The following is a 24,541-nucleotide window of genomic DNA, read 5'->3' as shown; positions in this document are numbered from 1 at the left end:
GGATGTTGGATGCAGGTCATCAGATCAGGTTTAGCACATGTCAGCGGGATTATGCATTGGCAAGTGATGGTAAGCGTTGTTTAAACATGAAGATACGGATATGCATGAAACAGGGCTAAGCTTTTCTGAATATCGCGCAGATCACGGTCAACGATGTCCAGAACAGGTGAAACTAGCATTATTCACCCCTGTACTAATAGTGCCTGCTCTGAAGGGTAGAACGACCACTTGCAAGAGTAGAACACGCAATCATGTACACAATCACCTAACACTAAGCTACCTGAGATGTACCAACGGCAGGTGTGTATTGTAACAGGTTAAAACACAAATGTGTGGAGTCCAGGAAACAGTATACACCGACATGTACACAATGAAAGGTGTGTTCTCCCTCTCTCTCTCTCTCTATATATATATATATATATATATATATATATATATATATATAGAGATATAAGTTGATATATACGTATTCATCTATATCTACAAATATATAGATAGGTCAACGACATGTACACAACCATGGAGGTACAAATAAATAGGATACTGCCAACTATTGAATGTGTCACATACCGACACATGTAATCACAAGGCTGAAAGACCGAAAGACCACAGTACTGGAACACTAGAACCGAGAGTAATATTATCATGATGTTAAGGGACATGTAGTTATCGCTGCCGGTGCTGCAGTCCAGGTAGGTACTGTGTTCAAATGTGTATGTGATTGCTGTAGTCTGTGTATGTGTGTGTTGAGGGTGCCGTGTGCGTTTCTGTGGGACTGTAATGTGTGTGTGTGTGTGTGTGTGTGTGTGTGTGTGTGTGTGTGTGTGTGTGTGTTTGCATCGTGTGTCTGTTAGTGCTAACTCGGAGGTAGATCAGTAGGGTAGGTGTGGTCATAGCTGGCCGTAGGCATACAGTTACCACATGTCCCACTTTAAGAGGGACAGCCCCTCCCTGGGCAGTTGTGTCCTGACAAAAACATTAAAAAGGGCAAATGTCTGAGATTGTAGGACATAATTATGTCCCATATATTATGTAATAGTTGCATTAAATAGTTATGCCTGTATCTAAAATACGTAAATGTTACAGGAAACATGATAAGTAGCTAAAGTGCTTCAAGAATAAGTATGTATTCAGGATAAAAGTATGTTCTATCCTGTGTACTGACCGTGGGTATGTGTCAGCTTGGAAACACCGATGTGTGCCCTGCAAATGTCCCACTATGGCCATTTGAAAAGGTGGCAACCCATGCCAAAGAGGTTCAGTCACCAACACAACTGCAATGAGTGCAAATATCTGTGATAGAAATACATGAGACAGCTGTCATTTAGTAACATTCCCTTACATATCGATGTATTTCTAGAAGTATTGAAGTATCAACCTCACCTGCATGCTATATAGAAACCAATTAACAATGGCTCAATGTATAAGCCCGTGACAACCATAGTTTCTCAGTCTACTAAATGATAGGTCTTCAATTAGAGAAGGAGCCCACACACATATATGGAATATGTAGAAATGCAGTCCCCACAAACCTGTATATGCTATGTACACCTACCTACATCTTCCCCACATACGAAACAATTGCAATACAAACTGTAATAACATCACAAACATCCACTCACTCAATTACATCTGCAGAACTGTTAACATACCTTGTGAGAGACACATTTGTAATGGCACCATGTGAAATCGTAGCTGTTGTATAATGGAACAGACGGCAATGTTACAGGTTTTGTTTGCAGTAGTCCCTTATCAGATGGTTGAGATGACAGGTACACTCACATGTAGAACCACATACTCTAGACGTCACACACAATCCACGGGGGACATAAATCCAAAATATCCGTATCTCTCCAAATAGCAGTTGCAATTCCTCACAACAAAACACATACAGGTCGTCTCCCTGAAGGTAGGGCAAACGGGCAATGCCCAAGTGGAGAATTCAATTATACCCCACTGTTGCCGCGTAATTTGCGAATGGAGTAGCGGCACAGCTGATGTGCATGTAATAATTTAGTGCATTAAAAAGTCTTATAAATAGGATAACGATTAAATCACATGATCCAGCCAGCCTAATAAAATTATCCATCAATTAAGTATTTAAAGGAAAATCTCTAAAGTAGGTTGTTTTTAGAAAAACATGTCTTGTTACAATATACATATAAATTGAGTATATAATCAGATCTAAAAGAATACATACCCAAATGTATGTGTACTTATAGAGTAATGCATGAAATAAAATAAAATAAAATAAAAATAGAATAGAACTTGTGCTCATTAAATGCAATCCCTCTGTTTTTTAACCAACACCGGCTTTAAACTAGCAGTTACATTCAACCCTGGTTGTAACTCTGCATCTAGGCTAATAATCCATTCAAGTTCCTTGAGCTCTAGCACATTATTAACATATCCTCTCCTCATACCTAACTTAACATCACTTATTACTCTAAATTTAAAACTATGACCTTCATTCTCCATAATATGTTTGCTTAATGCATTAGTTAATGACTGCCTTCTAATTTCAGATTTATGTTCTATGATACGTTGTTTTAATTTTCTAGTTGTTTTCCCTACGTAGAATACTATACATTTGACACAAGTGGCTAAGAATACTATACATGATGTGTTACAATTCACTAAACATTTAAATTCAAACTTTTGCTTGGTTATAGGATGCTCAAAAACATTTATTGAATCAAATATATCAACACAGCATGTACAGTTGAAGCACTTCTGCGTAAGTGTTTTATTTGGATATTTTGGTTTATTTTCCTTAAAGTCTTTATAACATAATTTTTGTCTTAAATTATCTGAATTTCTAAAAGAAAAGCTTGGTTTTGTATCTAATATACTTCTAATCTCTGGCATAGCTATCAAAATTAGTCAGTTCCTTTGTATAATGTTACAAACATCTTTAGTATAGGCATTAAAGGTAGTCACATACTATAATATACTTAATGGCAAGGTAAAATTTTACAAAAGGTTTGTTGATGATTGTTTTTTTATTTGGAGTGGTACACAAGAGGAATTAAACAATTATACTGACTATTTGAACCAAACAACAAACTTTTTAAAGTTTAAAATGAGTTTTTCTGTGGAAGACATAATTTTTTTAGATATTAAATTATTTAAAAAAGATAATAGCATACAGACAACGGTTTATAAGAAAGCGGTGAGTGCTAATAGGTACATTAGGAAGGACAGTATGCATGCCCAACATACTTTTAAAGGTATACTGAAATCACAATTAATTAGAGTTAGTAAGTTAAACACAGGAGGATGTGAATTTTTTAACTCAAGCACATGAGATGGTACAGGAATTTAATAGATTAGATTACCCTCCCCAATATACACATAGGATATATGAAGAAATAAAGGCAAAAAGACACAATGACTATAGTCCTTGTTTTGGTTGCCATAAGAATCAGTTAAAAAATGCATTAGAGAGGAAAAAGGATGTCATTAGGTATGCGACTACCTTTAATGCCTATACTAAAGACGTTTGTAATATTATACAAAGGAAGTGGCTAATTTTGCTAGCTATGCCTGAGATTAGAAGTATATTAGATACAAAACCAAGCTTTTCTTTTAGAAATTCAGATAATTTAAAACAAAAATTATGTTATAAAGACTTTAAGGAAAATAAAGCAAAATATCCAAATAAAACACTTACGCAGAAGTGCTTCAACTGTACATGCTGTGTTGATATATTTTATTCAATAAATGTTTTTGAGCACCCTATAACCAAGCAAAAGTTTGAATTTAAATGTTTAGCAAATTGTAACACATCATGTATAGTATACTTGGCCACTTGTGTCAAATGTATAGTATTCTACGTAGGGAAAACAACTAGAAAATTAAAACAACGTATCATAGAACATAAATCTGAAATTAGAAGGCAGTCATTAACTAATGCATTAAGCAAACATATTATGGAGAATGAAGGTCATAGTTTTAAATTTAGAGTAATAAGTGATGTTAGGTTAGGTATGAGGGGAGAAGATGTTAATAATGTGCTAGGTAGTCGCATACCTAATGACAATAGAAGGAGGACGCTACTAAATGATAGAACAAAATCCCAAAAAGGGAAGGCATCACTGATCAGTATTAGCAAAAAACTATGGGCACTCATAAAATTGTCTAAGGCCAGCTTCGAGAGAAAAATTGCACAGGACACTAAGGATAATCACAAGGCTTTCTTTAGTTATGTTAGGAACCTGGGTGGTAATTCCCATATATGCTCAGAATTAGTCCAAAATGACAAAAAATACACCGAACCCACAGACATTGCCAACATCCTAGCTGACACGTTCAGCGCAAACTTCTCTCCCCCCCACCAAAAGGGCAAATATCTATCCCAGCAGAGTGCTGCCCCCCTGACATCTCAGATGCTCAGGTAGGAGCCGTCCTCTCCAAAGCAAAAAACACAGCATCAATGGGACCAGACGGTGTCCCGGGCTGCATCCTACATGAACTCCAAGAAGAGCTAAACCCAAACATAAAACTACTGTTCAATCTCAGCCTTACTACAGGATATGTGCCCAAAGAGTGGCGTACAGCAACAGTGGTCCCTCTCCATAAAGGTGGTGTCTCAACGGATCCTGGAAACTATCGCCCCATAAGCCTGACTAGCTTGGTCTGCAAAGCAATGGAAAGGATCATCATGGACCTCATAAATAAAGATATTGGGGACCTACAGACACTGGATCCTACCCAGTTCGGCTTTGTTAAGGGCAGATCCTGCCTCTTAAACCTGGTTGATTTCTTTGAAACAGTCACCAAGGCCATTGACGAGGGAAGGTGGTCCACACAGCCTACCTGGACCTCACAAAAGCCTTCGATACAATACCCACTCGGGCATTATAGATAAGCTCACCAGCTTAAATATAAACCCCTATGTCACTAGATGGATTGCAAACTGGCTCAAGGACAGAACCCACATGGTTAGAACTGCTGGAGCCATGTCAGACTCCAAACCAGTTACAAGTGGTGTCCCACAAGGCTCAGTCCTGGGACCTCTCTTGTTCGGTATATATTTCTCGGAGGTACAGGCCAACACGGAAGGACTGTGGCTGACCAAGTTCGCAGATGACTGCAAACTGGGTGCCATAATCGACTCTCCGGCCGACACAAGCATCCTCCAAAAGGGCATCATAGAAACAGACAACTGGTGCCAGAGCCATGGCCTCAAGCTAAATGCCAAAAGTGTATAGTCATCCCCTTTGGAAAAAACAAAGTGCCCAAAAATTACCACATAGGTGGTAATCCATTAAGTACAGAAGAAGTAATTAGGGACCTGGGGACCCAAGTTGATAGCAATCTCTCATTTGACAACCACGTGGCCAAAGTGGTTAGAAAAACATTTTATATAGCCCACCTAATCATGAAGGGATTCACGTCTAGATCAGGGGAGGTCATCGTGCCTCTTTACTCATCCCTCATCAGGCCCATAATTGAGTACAATACCCTTTGGGATGTACCTTACCAGACACCTGCAGCAACTGGAAAGACCCAAAAGTACCTCACCAAGAGGATCAAAGGGCTCAAACAGATGCCATATGCTGCCGGTTAAAGAAACTCCAGCTCTACTCAGTGGCATACCGCCTGTTCAGAGGCTATCTGTGCCTGGCGTATAAAGCCATGTCCAACCGAATTAATGGACATGCTGCACCTCAGAAAATCCAAATCCCATCGAGCTACGCTTGAGACTTGAACCTCAGCACTGAAATAAATAGGACATGCTGGAGGGACAGATTCATAACCCAGAGGCTCCCTTCACTCTGGAATAAAATCCCAGTCCAGGTTAGGCAGAGTCCCTCATTGACTCTCTTCAAGAGGAATCTTGATGAGTGGATGGGAGATCATAGATTTACCCCGGGTATCACTTCTGTGTCACTGTTAGACAGAGGCACAGTATACTAACCTCGAAAAAGGGCATAGCAAAATAAATTTAAAATGGTTGGCGAAAGCCAAACACATTCTGGATAGGCTTATAAATGCCCTAGGACAGATAGCCTAGTATGAACTTATGAACCTAGAGCTCAAGGAACTTGAATGGATTATTAGGCTAGATGTAGAGGTACAACCAGGGTTGAATGTAGCTGCTAGTTTAGAGCCGGTGTTGGTTAAAAAACAGAGGGATTGCATTTAATGAGCTCAAGTTCTATTCTATTTTTATTTTATTTTATTTTATTTTATCTCATGCATTACTCTATAAGTACACATACATTTGTGTATGCATTCCTTTAGATCTGATTATATACTCAATTTATATGTATATTGTAACAAGACATGTTTTTCTAAAAACAACCTACTTTAGAGATTTTCCTTTAAATATTTAATTGATGGATAATTTTATTAGGCTGGCTGGATCATGTGATTTAATCGTTACCCTATTTATAAGACTTTTTAATGTATTTGAAGTTATGTACTGATGAAGGGTGTCAACCCAAAAGCTTTACTGTATTAAATTATATTTTGTTTCTTAGCGTACAACAGTGTGTTTGAGTTTTTGGACTATATTGGAACTTACACCAGGATTCTATTGGACATGTAATAATTTACTCAGGAACACCAATTGGTGGCAGGATACCACATGTTACAGGTATCGACATATATAAGGATGCCTTGCCATACATTCAAACCATAAGCTCATACCATAGAACCGTTTAAACAGTAAAGGTGTAAGAGAGATATTTTACGAAGACTCGGCAACAAGGTATGTAGAACACTCAGTATGTCAGTGTATGTAGAGCCTGTTTTGTTGTAATTAAAGTGTATGCAATGCATAAAGTGGGAAAAGGTATTATGTAGTGATGTCTTGTTGAGCATAGTAATGCTTGTAGAAATTGTATGTCCTGCTGTGGGCCACAAGGTAAACAACTGATACACCACAAGGGATGCTACATGAGGGCTGTAAACACAACAATTCCACACCACACGCCGTCAGTGGTAGGGTTTGTCCAACATGTATGTGCCATAGCAGAGGATAGTATATGTTGATATACTGTCACAGTAGGCATGTGTAAGGGCATACAACGAGAATAACATGCCTAGGGTGGTCCTGCTGTGCAAGTATGCTTTGCATTATGGGATAATGTTTAAAATATGTGTAATGTACAGTATTGTAGGTAGATATGTCAGATATTTTACACAGCATAACTGTTATATCATGCAAACAAAGGGTATTGTTTATTGGCATGTAGAATACACAATAACAGGATACATATGGCTTGTAGTCACGGGACACTGTAACAGCATGATAGCTAACTGAAATGGAAGGGCTACTCAATTATCCATGCACAAAGGACATGTAATAGCTTCACAGGTTCATAGTGAGATACTGTGCTGTATGGCCAAGTCCATGTGTAAGCCCAACAACAGTGTTTTCACGGCAACACCTCCCTAGGGTAGTTTCCTGTCTGTGAACAGCAGAGCCATGTGTTACCTGCACCTGTGTACAGTACAGCCACTGCAGTGATCCCTGGCATACATGTGTGTCTCCCATTCACCCATCGAGGTATCTCATGAAGAGTGCTAGTGAGTGTCCCTGCGTGATGTACATAGGAATCATGTTCCAAAGCATGGTGAGTGTCTGGTTCAGGACTGTATCCATCAAGCACGTCCCACTCATCATTGCATTTGTGCACATATCCATGAGCATGTTGCTCTCAGTGGCCTTTGTTTATGTTGCTTATGTGGAGTATATCCACAAATATTGTTGTGGACATGGGCCCTGTATGTTCAGCAGAGGTTACCCCTGAGTATGCAGTATGCAAATGTGTACAGTCATGGTGTCTGTAGTTGTGCCGCATACGTCATCCTTCGGAGGTCAATAATCCTCATGGTGTGTTAATGTTGTGGTATGTAAAGGCATTGCTGTTCCGTAAGATACACCCCAAAAGGAGTGTTGTACCCCTGAACGTGTGTCATACGTCAGGAGTATAGAGGTACAATGGGTGCCTTTGTTCCAGCTATAAACCCATTACAGATAAGGGTGGCCACGTAGAAGGATATCCATGCCACATTGGCAATATGGTTGTCAAAGGAGTGGGTACTATATACGTGTGTACTAAGATCCCGTATAATGTCACATGTATGTAGGGGACTACCACCTATGGGACAGTCAGTGGGTGAGTGGTGTAATCCAAAGGGGATGTCTATGCACCTTGTGTTATGCAGCTTGAGGCCATGTTATTGACATCAGGTATCCGTCACAGTGACACCCATATGGTGGGTGTCTGTATCAGCTGGTGGATCAATCATGGCTCCTTGTTTGCAGTCATCTGGAAACCTATTCAGGGAAAGTCCCTCTGTGCTAGCCTGTACCTCAGGGAAGCATATACTAAACATGAGGGGCCCTATGACCGAGGACTGTGGTATGCCAAGAGTAACTGAATTACTGTAGGTACCACGGTATGCTACCCTCATTGTGTGGGTCCTGTCTGTGAGCCACTTTGCATAACATCCCGAGACGTATGGGTCGATGTGCAGGTGGATGTGTATGTTGTCAATACCAGAATGGAGAACGGTGCTGAAAGCGAATGAGAGGACAATGTAGGCTGTGTGGACCCCCTTACCCTCATCAACTACCCTGGTAACTGTATCAAAGGAGTCCACCAGGTGTAGGAGCCATGGTCTGGCCCTAACAAATCCAACCCGGGTGGCATCAAAGGTCTGGAGGCCACCAATGTCTCTGTGAATGACTTCCATGATGATGTGCCCCATAGCCTTGCAGAACAGTCCAGTCAGGAGTATAGTGCAATAGTCCCTGTGGTTCATTGTGGTGCCACCTGTGTGGAGTGTGATGACTGTTGCTGTGCACCATTCAGGGGCCACAATGTCTGATACAAGGGTATTACTGAACCTGGTGGTCAAGTGGGGAGCCATGTCATTCTGAGGTTTGTATAAATCACAGCCTGGGATGTTGGACGGTCACATGGAGTCTGTGTTCCAGGCCTTAGAGAGTGCAGGCTGGAACTGTGTAGTTGTGACCACAGGGACTCTGCATTGTTCCTTTATGGATTTTGGCCCTGTAGGGAGTGAGAGGGTGTAAAGTTAGCATTGAACCTATCTGCCAGGATGTTGCCAATAGCAGTCGGTCTGTAATGTTCCTGCCTAACCATCATATGTCAGAGCAGATGTGGGTATTGCCATTGAGTACTGACATACCTCCATAATGCTTTGTGGTAGTCCTTGGAATGTGTCACAGTAATGTTTATGTAGCTAGTTTTGGAGGATGTGATAAAGGATCCCAGATTCCTACTGAGGCTGACCAGTGAGCTACCCCCACCCATGGGATTGTACTCCACTTTGCAACAACCACCACCTTCTGTTGTACATTATGTGCATGGAACCGGAGTGGTGTCCGTTATCTGGTGGGTACCATCATGGCTCTGTTTGGGATAGCATGATCCATGCAGTCGTGTAAGTGCTAATGAAGTGCACCGGTGTATGTTTCATTGTTTGTAAGTGCATTGTCCATCTGCACGGGTGTCATGACGTTTACTACTGCTGTCATAAGATTGATGTAGGCATTGTAGAAATCATCTACTGTGTATTCTGTGAAGGGTGTGGTGCCGGGATTTGGATAACAAGGTGATTAGCATATGTTCGGAAACTACCAACGAGGGGATAACCCCAGGTGTGGAACACCAGTCACATGTTGGTAATGTCCAAGTCTGAGGGCCGGTAACTGTGGGGTATGTTGTTGAATCCGTAGAAAGTTACAATGTGTATAGCAGTTCTGGCCACAGTTAGTTGCACATGAATCACCTCTAATGCATTGTGCTAAGGAACCAGCCTGGAGGTGTGTACATCCTTGTGAAATATGGACACACCTCCGCCTTGGGTGTTCCAGTCCTGGTTACATGACTGAAAGGTATGGTCTGCGTGTAACCTGTCAGTGCAGGTGTGCTCTCCGGAGCCTAGAGGCAGGTCCCAGTCACTGCAGAGATATTGAAGTGGTCCATTATAAGGAGTGCCTCGCCTGAGTGCGTTAGAGATGAATATATCAAGCAGTGAGTAACAGTACCCCAGGTTTTGCTTGCCTGTTCCTGTTCTGGTGGTGAATGTTATTGGAAACTGTCCAAGGCAGGCAGTATAGGAGCAGCAAGAGCCTTACATGTTATCTGTACTCCCAGGGCTGACAGGTGCAGGTTATCTGTGCCAAAGCATCGTGTTTTGTTGACCATGTCATTCAAAGCAGACAGATACTGGATGCCTGTGGAATGACAGCAGATGCATAGGCAACTGTTGAAGTGAAACATTCAGTCGTTGTACAGTGGTATCAGTCTGGATGAATGCAGAATGCTTCTCAGGGCTTGGGCGATACCATCTGGGCTACAAGACCGGAGAGCTATTGCATGTCCCTGTACATGTAGTCCAGGAAGTTACATCTCAGGGCAGTCACACTAACATGGAGAATGACAGTTAAATCATACCTGGTGAGGTGTGGCATGGGTGCATAGGTTATGTTGTGGATCCTGTAACCCAACAGCCAGATGTAAGCGACTATCACCTTGTGTAGCCTGCTAAGTGGGACATCAGTGTGACCGCCTACAGAGTCACCTATGACTGGTGTGTTGTGTAGGTTATGACACCCTATTGGCTGTAGTTGATATGCACACATGTGTCTGTGGGCTATAAGTAATTGGTGTTGTGTTTGGTGATGAGGGCTGCCTCTGTTGCCTACACAGAGTATGGAGAGGTTCTGCAAATGTTGTAGTCATACTATGTGTGGCCTGTGGTGGTGGAGATCTAGTAAGACTATGTGATGATTGGGGTGTGTTGCAAATGTTAAATGTCCCCACATGAATGTCAGGTTCAGTCTGGGTTGGTGAGAGCATTACCCCCGGCATGGCTACATATGTGCATCTCCCACAGGCTGTAGTGTCGTATGTTGGGAGGTGAGCATTGACTGTGTACATGAGACAATTGCTCTATTGCCTTATGTTTGCCATATTCATCATATAGACAGGCAATAACACTGGTAAGTGACATGTGGACATGCCTGTATATTCAACCATGTCTCACAAGATATGTGAGTTACGTGTGTACAACAGCTGTTGTACTGTAAGCAAGCTGGAAATGTAAGGACAGACAGTGTACCTGTAAGAAATGAGTTGGAATGTGTGCTATAGTAATAAATACCTTGTGAAGTGCTTACATGTTCTGAACAAGTGCTGAGCATGAATATGCAATACAGATAGGGTGTTGGATAATATAAACCCATTGCAACCCACAAGCAGAGACGCCAGTCATAATTGGAGGCACTGCACTATTACCCTGCTGAGTATGGTCTGCAGGTCTATGAACCTTTATCAACATAGATGTTAGCAGTAGAGATGTAGATGACAGTACGGATGATTTCACACTGCATAGCATACCTGTGACAGGTCATAGGACATCACCCATACTGTGTTCCAGCTACACTGAGTATACTAGATGTACCTTCGTATGTCACAGGAGTGTTCTACCAGTGGCCTGTTGACAGAAGCAACACTACAAAAGGTGTTTGAGTGACATGTGCATATCACACCAGTGGCAGCTACAGTAAAACAGGGTTAATGTTTTGTACTCCCCCCTCATTGTAGCCCATACCACACAGACAAATGGGAGGCATCTGCGTATGTAAGGATGTGAATGGCCATGACCTAGGAGCAATAGCTGTCTCAGTGTTGTGGACAACATACAGAATGGGCTTTGTGGGTGAGGTGTGTGACATATGTGCACAATCTGACAGCCGATAATAGCATTATAGGTGAATAACCCTGTACCCATTAACTACCATCTAGGTAGCAGTCAACATTATGGACACTATGTGTAAGGGATGGTGCTGTGCAGTTCACCTCCCTGAGCTGGTGACGTCTCCAGGCCTATGAAGAAGTCATACGAGGCACCCATTTCATGACACGGTGGCATCCATGAGCATGGAGATCATTGGACAGGCATACTCAGCACTCGGGTGACCAACATCGGATCACATATCACCTTTCAGGGGTATTGGCCATGCGTGGATGGGCGATACCAGCCTTCACATTCCTCACCTCCACTATGCAGCATGCTGGCTACCTTGCATAAAGACATGTGCTACACTGTGATGTTAGACATGCTACACGTACATATCCTGATCTGAAAGACATACATCATGGACAGCCACCATCCTACTACAATGATCAACACATGCTGGACAGATCCGTGTGCCATACATGTTACATACTCCTGCCATACCATGCAATCCTGTCGATCAAAGCTGCACATGTCATCTCTGTCAAACATGGTGCGATGATCGCATGGTAGATGTATCATTAACTGTCTGGATCAGTAATGTGGCACTGATGCACCTGGCAGTGGCAAAATGGCTGTTGGATACAGCTAGAAAACCTTGCCCATACATGCCATGGTTGATAACCATCCCTGCGAATAACATCTGGCTAGCCATTGTCCCATGTCTATCACATGTGCAACACAGGCGATACGTGGCAGGATGTTTAACTGCTGTACAGTGCCGTGTAGATGTATATGGCAAAACACATGCATGTAATGGGTTCCATGTGCATGTGTGCATTGTCACTGCTCATGTCCATTAAGGCAGTGTATGTGTTGATATGTGACATATACACAGCATCAAGGTCAACAGCATTACTGTGGGCACATCCAGGCATGTGCTGATAGGTAAGAACACCAGTACAGGCAAACAGACATGCCCACATCAAGATAGCATTCACATTGAGTATGAGCAATGTAATGAGGTGACACACATATATGGTGATGATATCCAATGCATAACGGGTGTTACATGTGTGTGACACAAACATGTCAGTCATGTCAGTGTCATGACGATTTGCAAAGATAATTGTTCATATGTACTAGATTTAATACAAATGTATGTGTAGCTGTATCTCTGTACATCTCTGTGATACTGTGACCTGTCTCCATCATTATGTCTTCCAGATAATGCCTCATTCATGCCTGCCAGCGTATAGCCACCAAGAGGATGATGCCCTCATCCTGTACCTCCATGATAACTATGAGGTGTTGTTCAGCCATCTGCCACAGCATGCCCAGCAGTGTGACGACCTGTGGCAGGAACTACACAGGAGGGTTAATGATATGGGTGACCATAACCGCACCTACCAGCAGGTGCGCAGACACTGCATGGACCTGATACAACATGCAAAACAGCATGCCAATGCAATCACCAAGGAACAAGGTGGAACAGGTGGTGGGCCACCAACCCAGCCCCAACTCACATGCACCGAGGAGCTACTGACCAGCCTGGGGACACCCTCAGAACAACATCCACAAACAGTAGCTGCCATCGTGGAGGTGGGTGTCTCCCAACCACTGAGCCTGGAGTTGCCTGGTAAGTCACTAATGCACATATGACTATCATATCCCATTTAGTTGCATGTGTCACTGTACAATATGTAATGTAACATCATATGCAAGGTATGTTTACACACATGCCGCATACTATAGTTTGGTACCCTGTGTATGCGCACATGTGCATACTATATGCTATTGTACAGGTGAATGTGTTAACATGCACAGTGCACCCTGTAGCTGTCATACAGTCATGGATAATGTCCAAACTGCTGTGTCACCCCTATACAGGTACCTCTGGTGTGCTGCAAAGACATCAGTCCGTTGCAGATGAGACACTTATCAGTATCAGGCATGCTAATGCATATATCTATTCACCATGTGGCCAGTTAACACATGTACACATAATGTATGATCCAGTCATGATATACAGGTCGCATCTGTCATCAAGCACACTGGCTACCCATGTGCAATATATTCAGACTAAATGAAACACCAACATGAAACCACAGTATCGGTCATTGCTAGATGTGTGGACAGCTGCGCATACAACGGTGGAGGTGTTGTTCAATGTAGGCATATGTACTATACATTGGAACAACACATGTGTGGTAAGCAAACAGTACCACACAGTGAGCTGGGATGTGGGCATCCCACAGGATTCACCATTGTGTAATATGCCCCTGCAATGGGTGCACACATTGTGATGTGCCATTTGACAAGTCCCAGACATGTTGTGTTCCGGCTGCAATATTGACTCACTATCCCATAATAAATACCCCACATACCAAACATAGAACCCTTAGTCTGCATAACCCTGTGGACAGTGACGTATCTGACATCTATGGGTGTATGTCATATGGGACAACACAGACATGTGAGATGGCCATCACAAACATTTGGTCAACACATGTTCACAAATGGCCATGTAGGATGGCCAGAGATGTGTAGCCACACAGTAGATGTGATGTGTATACACCCTGTTGCACATTGTCCACACATGGTCCAACTATAGCCTTTGTTGAATGGTTATATAGTTGATGTGGAACACTGGACATCCTAAAAGCCTGTGCACAGCTTGTGGAGGTGTCACTTAATTTGACCATATAAGATGTGTTGAGCATCATGACTGTGTCATAGCATGACAGTAGTCACCTGTACAGCTTCCACAGACATAGACACCACATCAGGCCACAGATACCATACATTTCTCTTGCTGCTGTTGGACATCACTGGCAGCCATGCACCTCGTGTGTGTGGTACATGACTGTCATGTGGGACATGCTGTATTAACAAGTCTGCCATGTGTGGACATGGTTGCCAGGCAGCTAAGACATGTTAGCAGTTGTGCAGGGGTGTCATCCGTAGGTCTTCCAGTGACCTGTCACATGACACAGCATGGTCTAGTGTGTATACACCTCAGTGATGTGGGTCACAATCCACAGTAGTTATGTCATGTGTTTGCACACAGTCATGACTATGCACTGTGTGGGTATTACACATTGTATAGCAATATAGGTGCCTCGTGATGCCATGCAATGGCACAGTGTCTGTACTTCACACTATATAGCAATATAAACACCTCATACTACCCATCAATGCTCATGCACATATCTGTAGGGCATACAGACAACACTGCAATGTGATACCCATTACACCGCTGTACATGTGTCAGGACACCATTGTGTCAGACATGTATGCATGTCAATGCACACGTCTGCAGATTACATGTCATACTACATGTCAATGTCAAGGTCACATCAGCCATGTGTACTGTTAACCAGTGCTGGTCCACATGGTGTATCACAGGGATGCATGCTTACTACCATGATTGTGTGAACTGCATGGCTTCTGATATGACACCTGCTTGCTGTTGTGTGCAACCCAGGGAGGTATGCTAACTACCACTATCAATGTCTCAGCTGCATGCCGTCTGCTGTATCACATCCATGCTGCATGCCATCTGTCAAATCACATGCATGGTGAGTGTGTGTGTCTGTGTGTGCGTGTCTGTGTGTGTGTGTGTGTGTGTGTGTGTGTGTGTGTGTCTGTGTGTCTGTGTGTGTGTGTGTGTGTGTGTGTGTGTGTGTGTCTGTGTGTGTGTGTGTGTGTGTGCGTGTGTGTGTGTGTGTGTGTGTGTGTGTGTGTGTGTGTGTGTGTGTGTGTGTGTGTGTGTGTGTCTGTGCATGTGTGTGTGTGTCTGTGTGCCTGTGTGTAATGTAGAGTCTTTCTTTGCATTCACAGGTGATGTAGGTGAGTTACCCTCCTGCGGTCCATCTGATGTTAGTGTCCCCACAGATACTAGCAGTGATGAACATATGCATGAGGTACAGGCAGGGTTGTCAGGGGCTGAATCTGTGCCAATGGTTGCCATCCCATGTATGTCCCCCACTTCCCCACACACAGTACTCATGCCAACACATATCCCATCACCAGTGGCCATAGAGAAAGGACAATCAGCGTGTGTTAGCTCGGAACAGGAATGTGTGGTGGCTACAGAAGGTGTGTCTCCACACCATGGTGTCAGTGTAATGACTGCAGATGTGCCAGACAGACATGTGGCCAGTGCTGTTTGCAGGAGGACCTCTGGCAGACATGCACCTGCAGGACAGAGCGCAGCAGCTGGTGTCACCAGACACATGTTCCAGACTGTAATGGTGGCACAGGCACATGCTGAATGGCAGAACACAGAAGGGCAGAGGCTTCAGAGGGCTGCTATCCGTTCTGTAAACAACATCCAGGCATTGGCAAATGCTCAACAGCAGATCTCTGATGTTCTGGACAGGCGATTGGGTGACATGGTTGGAATCCTTGACTGTGGCATGGCAATCCACGAGCGTGAGCTGTCTGTGCTGGAACATCTGGTAGGAGTGAGGTGTAGGCCATGTGGACATAGGCCAGCTACACCACCTAGTGCAGGTCAACATGAACGAGACACCTCACATTCCCTCTCCCACAGTGCTGGTAGCAGTAGCAGTGCAGCTGGTGCTGTGCTGTCCACACCAGGACACAGCAGGCCACGTGGACATGGCCCTGGACATTCCCAGTGGGGACATGGTTCCAGTGGACATGTGTCATTGGACAATAGCCAATCTGTACCTCTGCCTGGTAGTGCCCGTGCAACCCCTGACAGGCACAGGTCACATGGCTGTGACCGGACACAGTGAGCTGTACATTCTGGTCTGTACAATCTGGAGCTGTCAATAATACCCCTGTGTAGGCTGGATACATGGCAGAACTGTGTGCACACACACACGCACACACAGCAGAAACATCTGTAGGGCACTGTAGGGCACTGCAACACCCACATGCATAACTACCACTGTCCAATCAGATCACCAGCCCTAACCCACACACATGATGTCATCCACTGGTGCAGCCTATGCCCCTGGCAAACATTATCACCATGTGCATATGATGATACCTGTGCCACATCCCTGTCATCCACACCATCAGTGCAGGGACATGCTCATATGGTCTGATGCACAGGGTGAACAGAATAGTGAGCAGTGTATATTACATTTGTTGTGTACTGTTGACATGCACCAGACATACCATGTAGTACAGGTTTAGAATGCATTGTTATATGTTCACAGTATGTGTCTTGGTAACAACAGTAACAGCATGTTGGTAATGATGCCCTGCTTCCCTCCTTAAGGTCTAATTGCATGTGCCATTATGTTACAGTGTTTGCAGCTAGAGTGCATTGTTGTATGTTCACAGCATGTTGGTAATGATGCCCTGCTTCCCTCCTTAAGGTCTACTTGCATGTGCCAATAAGTAGCAGTGTTTGCAGTTTCCCATATGTAAATGTGGAGTACTCACAGGCATGTATGGCAATACCAGCATGCTATACGTAGCCTCAACTTCACTGTTAGAAAGGCTACCATTCCACAGATGTCCACACATCTACTGATCCAGAAACATGTGAGCTGTTCAATAGGCTACAGTGGCTAGAGACGTGACATCCATACCGGGTCACATCACAGGTATGGTGACATGGTGCAGGGGGTTTACACAGTGGTCTGGCTGATGTCAACGTTAGAGGCCAGTTGATAGCATGAGGCCTCACTGTGTAGCAGTAATACACTGTCACATTACAGGATGAGAACATGCACAGGCATACACAGAAACACACAGTAACATGACCACACTCACAGGGTCACCAACCCTATAACGCACACTTGATAGTGTTGAGGTGCGGACCCCTGCCTATGTGGTAATCATCTTCACAGTACTGTGCACCCACATGATGCGACACAGAGAATGAACATGTACAGGTAGCCAGTAAGGCTGAGACTGATGGCATCAACAGGGTAGTAAACTGCATCATCATGAGGGGTTAGGGATCCTGTCTGTTCTGTATGGTAGCATACACCCTCACTCTATGCACCAGACAGCCATACACACACACACACACACACACACACACACACACACACACACACACACACACACACACACACACACACACACACACACACTGTGGAGTCCACAAATGTCATTCACATACAGATAGCTGACATGTGTGTGATACACACACCACCCCTGCCTACGTCTTGCTTTCTACACTGCAGTATGTACAGATCTCTACAACAGTGTACAGGGGTGTGTAACAATTGGGATGTATTCCCCACCATACGTGGCATATATGGTCACACAAGCAAACACACATGGCAGTACTGTGAATCATACACCTGCTATATGATGATATGTCTGACAGACATGCAGCTGTATTGGCCGCATTATGTGTACCAGCTCTACCTTTGGCAATTGTGCTGCTATATGCACACGGGAGGACATAAGTGTTACAGGTGTCAAGTGATGTACAGTCAGTAATACCCTGACCATTGTGTAGGCTGTATGTCTTCACCTTCAGGTAAAAGTAACATAGCGTACTGTTTGCACATGTAATGGTAGGATGGCTTGTGACACACCTGTGAGCTGTCCTCAGCAAACATCCATCTGCAAAGGTGGACAACCACTTTATGTACACACATCCATCCATACATGATGTACATCCTACCATACTGTCAGTATTTTATCATATACAGGTGTCAATGACGGGGCTGCATTGCAACTGCATGTTGTAGTTAGACACAGATGAATGACATACATCAGCTACTGCACATGCATGGTAGCTGCATGCACACCACTACATGTACATGTGTGTTGGTCCTACATTCCTGTCATGTAGCCATGTTTGTATGCATTGCAATTGGTGGACATATGTGATGACATACATGACACATGGACTGTTGTATGATATGTTGGTTGTCATGGGTAACTGTTACAGAGGGAATGTTACCTCAGTCAACATTGGTACCTTATGTACTGTTAGCATCCAACAGCCATGGACCTACCGTCCATGTGCATGTGTGTGATTGCTGTAGCCACTTGTCTACATAGAGGACAGCAAAATCTTTGCTATGTACATATGCATTGTGTGTGTGTGGGCCATGTACATATCCACTGCGATTACATGTATGTTATATCCAAACATGAGTGTTTTCTGGCATACAGCGACAGTCATCTGTTAAAGCTGTGTAACACCCAGGGCTTCTGTTATGTGTAGAGCCAACCTGGTTATGAACTGTGGTATCATTGCATTGCATACCACATGATGGAACCCTGTCAGTACATGTGTAGTCTGCACAGTTGCGGTAGACCCATGTACAGTCCACTGGTCATGAGTAACATGGTAGTGTGGTAATGTATTGATGTGTGTCACTGGTCCAAGGACATGGTGATGTCCGAGGGCTACATAGTAGACTGTGGCATGTACTACTGTGATCTGCACCTGAGACATGTGTGATGGCTCTTGAGTGTGTACTGGTCAGTACATGTGAGTGGCCTTCATGTACGTGGGGACAGTAACATCTGGAGCGGTCCGTCACGGTCTTATGGCCCACATGTCTGTATCGGAGGTATACGGTGGTAGTGCTATTGTGCACAACTGTGCCATATGCCAGGTGTTCCTCACTGCAGAGATGTCTGTATTCCCCATTGTTGGATCTGGATTGTCAGCTGTGATCACAAACGCTACACAGCTAGCACTGACGACCAGTGTCAGCTGTGTGTAGTGCAGTGTTCGTGCTAACAATGTTCACTATCGACACACTGTGCCCTTCTGTGTTTAGAATCCATGTGCATACAAGACAGCCCTTCACTGCTACTAAGCATGTGAGCATGCCCAGTACACCATTGTGTAGAGAGACACACAGTACATTCCAAACTGTAGCCTTCCGTGTTTAGAATCCGTGTGCATACAAGACAGCCCTTCGCTATTACTAAGTGTGTGAGCATGCCCAGTATGCCGTTGTGTAGATGGACACACAGTACATTCCAAACTGTGCCCTTCCATGTTTAGAATCCATGTGCATACAAGACAGCCCTTCGCTATTACTAAGTGTGTGAGCATGCCCAGTACGCCGTTGTGTAGATGGACACACAGTACATTCCAAACGGACGTGTGCTACTAAGTGTGTGAGCATGCCCAGTGACACCTTGTGTCGGTTATGTGCCTCTGTGTATGGGCATGACCATTGAAACCTGTATAGCGATAGTGGTCATTCAGGCAACAGATATCCATACCCCACATCAGGATGGATTCCTACATTGAACACACTGGGACTGTCTTGAAGGGTGTACTGTCTGTGGCACGCCTCATATCCATGTAGTGTTGTAATAGTGCTCCGTAGATAGGCAGTTGTCCCGCTCACACCACTGCCGTGTGTTTGTCTACGTCTACCTTGGGACAGTAATATGCTTTTAGACTGCTCCCTCTCCGTACAATTCCCTATTGGCGTCTTTGCCTTTGCTGATGATGTCATCCACCTAGAAGTACGCCTCTGGGAGTGCTGTGTTCCAGTAATCTCAGTAGCGCATTCTGTAACTGCGTAATGCTGTAGTGTGATAAGGTAGTTAGGTGTATGTTCGACTCCCGGCCCTGCCAAGTGTGTGTGTGTGTGTGTGTGTGTGTGTGTGTGTGTGTGTGTGTGTGTGTGTGTTTCCAGCTGCCTGGGGGCAGAGTAATGCTTTTAGATGGCTCCCTCCCCATACATTCCCTATCGGCATCTTTGCCTTTGCTGATGATGTCATCCACCTAGAAGTATGCCTCTGGGAGTGCTGTGTTCCAGTAATCTCGGTAGCGCGTTCTGTAACTGCGCAATGCTGTAGTGTGGTAGACTAGACAGGTAGGTGCTCGATTCCATGGCATGGCAGGTGTGTGTGTTTGGCAGTTATACCCTATGTGATATCTGTGGGTAACTAGCTGCGGGATGTGTTCAGTGTGTTTTGTTGCTGACCTATATAGTGTCCACAGCCCGCATATTCTGCCAAGACACTGGGTTGTCAACACATACATTCACCAACAGGTCTGGTGAATAAATGTCAGAAGCTCTACACTTACCCTTAATACAGTCTGACCCATGTGACGCAACAGAACACACATGCCTTGATAGTAACAACACTACATGATGCAGGTGGCACATGTAGTTTCCTTTTCATGCCTGTCTAATGCCTTGCTGTCATGTGGACCGCTGTTGTGATATAAATGCAATATCTACATATGTGTGTACATGTATATGTGTGTATGTATATCTATGTATATATGTATACAAATAATATATATGATATATGTGGATATGGAGAGATAGACATAGATATAACCATATATGTCTGGGGACATCAGCACTATTGAATATATGTGCCGGATGATCTGTACGTGTTAACCTGGGATGTATGTATATTTGCCATGGCATAATGGTAATGCACATCGTCTGTTGTGTGCAGGGTCCCGGGTTGTAGTCATATAGACACCGGGTATTTTGTTGCTGGGAAGACCATGGGACATTGAATATGGTGATAGTAAGGCACCTGTTACCAGTTGTGTACGGATCTGGGCGACACTAAGCAGTGGTTATTAATTTGGAGGTTCAGTATGGGTCATATAACTATTCATTAGAAGACTATACTAGGCAGATGAGGTTGACAATAGTGTATCCCATTTATTCCCAGGGTGTGATGCAGATACCTGGAGTGTATGTGTGTAGTTAGCCGGGTGCAGGGCTCGAATATAGTTGACAGCATGGGAGGGGGGTCAGGCATACTGTACGTACATTACAGAACTGTGCCTCGGGAGTGCCCCTGCCTTAGCACGCCTCAGCTAGGGGTGTGTCTATACTTGCCTGGTGACATTGGGAGGGACAACAGCAGTGGTGGGGAGTCAGGGTGTACAGGCTGCACAAATAGGTGATGATTAGCACAATCAGCAGATGACATGGCCAGCCCGCACCTGAACAGCATGGTAATGTGAGCAAGCATCATACACACAGGTTTCTTCCACACTCTACACCACCGGTGTATACCTGTGGGGACATTTCACGACACAATCCAACCAAATGAGTAGGGCTGCAGCAGGCAACATAGACCATCATGTGCAGGAGGCTGAGGGCAGTGAGGATGTGTATGCTGCTGAACATCCCTTACTGGGGTGACATAAGACTTTATAGACCCAGAGTGACTTACCAGGGGCTACATGATCTGGGGATGGTGGAGCACTGTGGGGTGGACAGAGACCTCCTACAGCGGCTTGTTGACCTGTGCCTGCCACACCTGACACATCAAACAGGCCGAGGGAAACCCATCACAGTGGATACCTTGGTATGTGTTGGCCTGGGTATACTAGCCACAGGTACCTCACACAGCACAACTGGGGATGTCATGGGGTTCTCACAGGCATCTGCATCCAGAGTACTGCACAAGTTCACAGACACCATGTCAACACATGCCAGTGAGCACGTACATGTCCTCAACACACTTGATTAGTAGACCAGCAATATGCATCTCTTCAACCACATGGATGACTACCCTGGCGTACTGGGTGCTATAGGCCTGCACACACATACACATCACAGCACCACCTGGTGAGCAGGATAGGGCCTACAGTCACTGCAGGGGGATACCCTCCAACAGCTAGGCCATATGCGATGGCCAGGGCATTACATTGAATGTGTGTGCTGTCTGCCCTGGAAGCTATGATGATTCTGATATATGGCTTCTAACACAGCTGTACCACACCTTTGCCAATATGGACATCCCCTACAGTGTCCTAGTGGGGAATGCTGGGTAACCACTGGTGTCGTGGCTGATGACACCCAGCAGCAATGCACACACACCTGAACACTCACACCATAATGAGGTGGATGCACAGGCAGGACATATAATTGAGCATGTGTTTGGGATGCTCAGTTCACGGTTCTGGTATCTGGACACATCCGGTGGTGCCCTGCAGTATTCACTAGGTACATGCAACACAATTTGTTATGGTATTTGCTATGCTACACATTCTGATCCTGCAGTAACGGTTGCTGCAGGAACAGCATGGGGCAGGGCCACACGGCCCAACACCACTGCCAAGGCCTGTACAGGCACTGTGTGACTTGGCGAAGGAACTACTTGAGCAGGGCCCAGTCGGCAAAAGGCCATTCACAGTATGACCTGCCCTTGGCAAAGAGGCAACACAAGGCATATGCACTGACACAGTAGGTACCCATGGATGTCCCCTCTCTGACCCGCACACAGTACAATGGATGCCAAACATGACACTACCTGTGCTCAGCCATGTATAGGAGGTGCACTGTGTGCATCCAACATAGGCAGCCCTCCAGCACCATCCTCAGGTCCAGAACACCCACAGGGTACGTCAATCGACCTAAAAATTGGCAGTTGTATTAGAATGTGTATTTACCCATTGCTATGATATGTATGTGAGCATACAAGAGACTTTGGTGGCCGACTGTTAGGGCAGCAGACAGTACATGTCCATAGTGGCACCATGACATCTGTAGCACATACGGGGGTCACAATGGTAGCCAGTAGTACACAGGGTGTCCTAACCCACTGCAGATTATGTGATGAACATCATGTGTGTCCATACAGCCCACACACGTTCTATGCAGCTGGACAGGTGTGGACCACTACAGACAAATGATATACAATGGCCTATGAATATGCCCAATGAATGACCCCAACCCCCAAAGACACAAAGACTACAGCAGGCCAGGCAGTTTGATGTAGGTTGTGAAAGCTAGGACGTCCAACACCACTGTGCTGGTATTTCACACTGGGATCTGACGTACACTGGTATCCCTCCAAGTGGCAATTTAGGTAGATCCACACACTGACATGGAGTACCTGGCATACCAGTACAGTAGTGGCAGATCTGTACAACTGTCAGCTGTGCCCCCCATCCAACCTACACATGTGAGAGTCATGTGCGCCACCTACAGTGCTGTGTAGGACTGTGGATGAGGTTGGATGTCCACCCACACTATGCAGACATGTAGCAACTGTCAATGCCACATGACCATTAGCTACCCTGCAGACACAGCATGACACCTGTTTGTGTAGAGCAGAGGGGTCGGCAACACAGTACTGACTATCTGGACATGTGACACATGCGATACAGTTGTCCATACTTGGCGTGCTCACACACATGATGGTATGACGGTAATGTCGGTCGACAACATGCGTAACAGTCATACTGGGCATGCTCACACACTGACACACAGGACAGCCAGGCATGCATACACCAGTGGTCCGGACATATCTGCCAGTACATTGCTATACTGTTGGATGACTGCGCTGCATGGTGTGTGTGTGGTCTATTGTCTGTACATATGCCATGGTCTATTGTTAATTCACATGAGCTATGTGCTGTGCGCAGGGTACTGCTACCAACACGTGAATAGGGCAGTTCTTTGTTTGCGGACAGACCAACTCCTTTGGATACGGACTGGGTAAGGCACATTCCAGCAGGTGGGAGCAGTTGTGCATGGGTTTGCACAGTGTTAAGCACTGCTGATCTCTGGTTACAGCACCTTTTACCCGTTTAGACTCCACATTTCTTTGACAGTGCACTACTGGCATACGGGTAGACAAACACGCTTACAGCCGCTCGCTCACCAACATTTCTGCTTACATTTGTCATTCACGCTGGGTGTGTGCGATCCCTTGTGATGCGTATTGCATCAGACTACATGACGACAGTATCGGGTATGTCTAATTATTTGGCGACGGCAGGCGTTCGGCTGTACGAACTCAGCGGCCTGTCCAGTGAAGTACTCATATTATATGCGTGTTCCTCATATAATCTGCTCCCATCTGCCTGATACATGGGAACCGATACTCTGCAATGTTGACATGTGAATAT

Source organism: Protopterus annectens, chromosome 3.part1 (assembly GCF_019279795.1).
Source record: "Protopterus annectens isolate FY-2018-M chromosome 3.part1, PAN1.0, whole genome shotgun sequence".
Taxonomy (NCBI): Eukaryota; Metazoa; Chordata; order Ceratodontiformes; family Protopteridae; genus Protopterus; species Protopterus annectens.
This window is presented reverse-complemented; position numbering follows the sequence as displayed.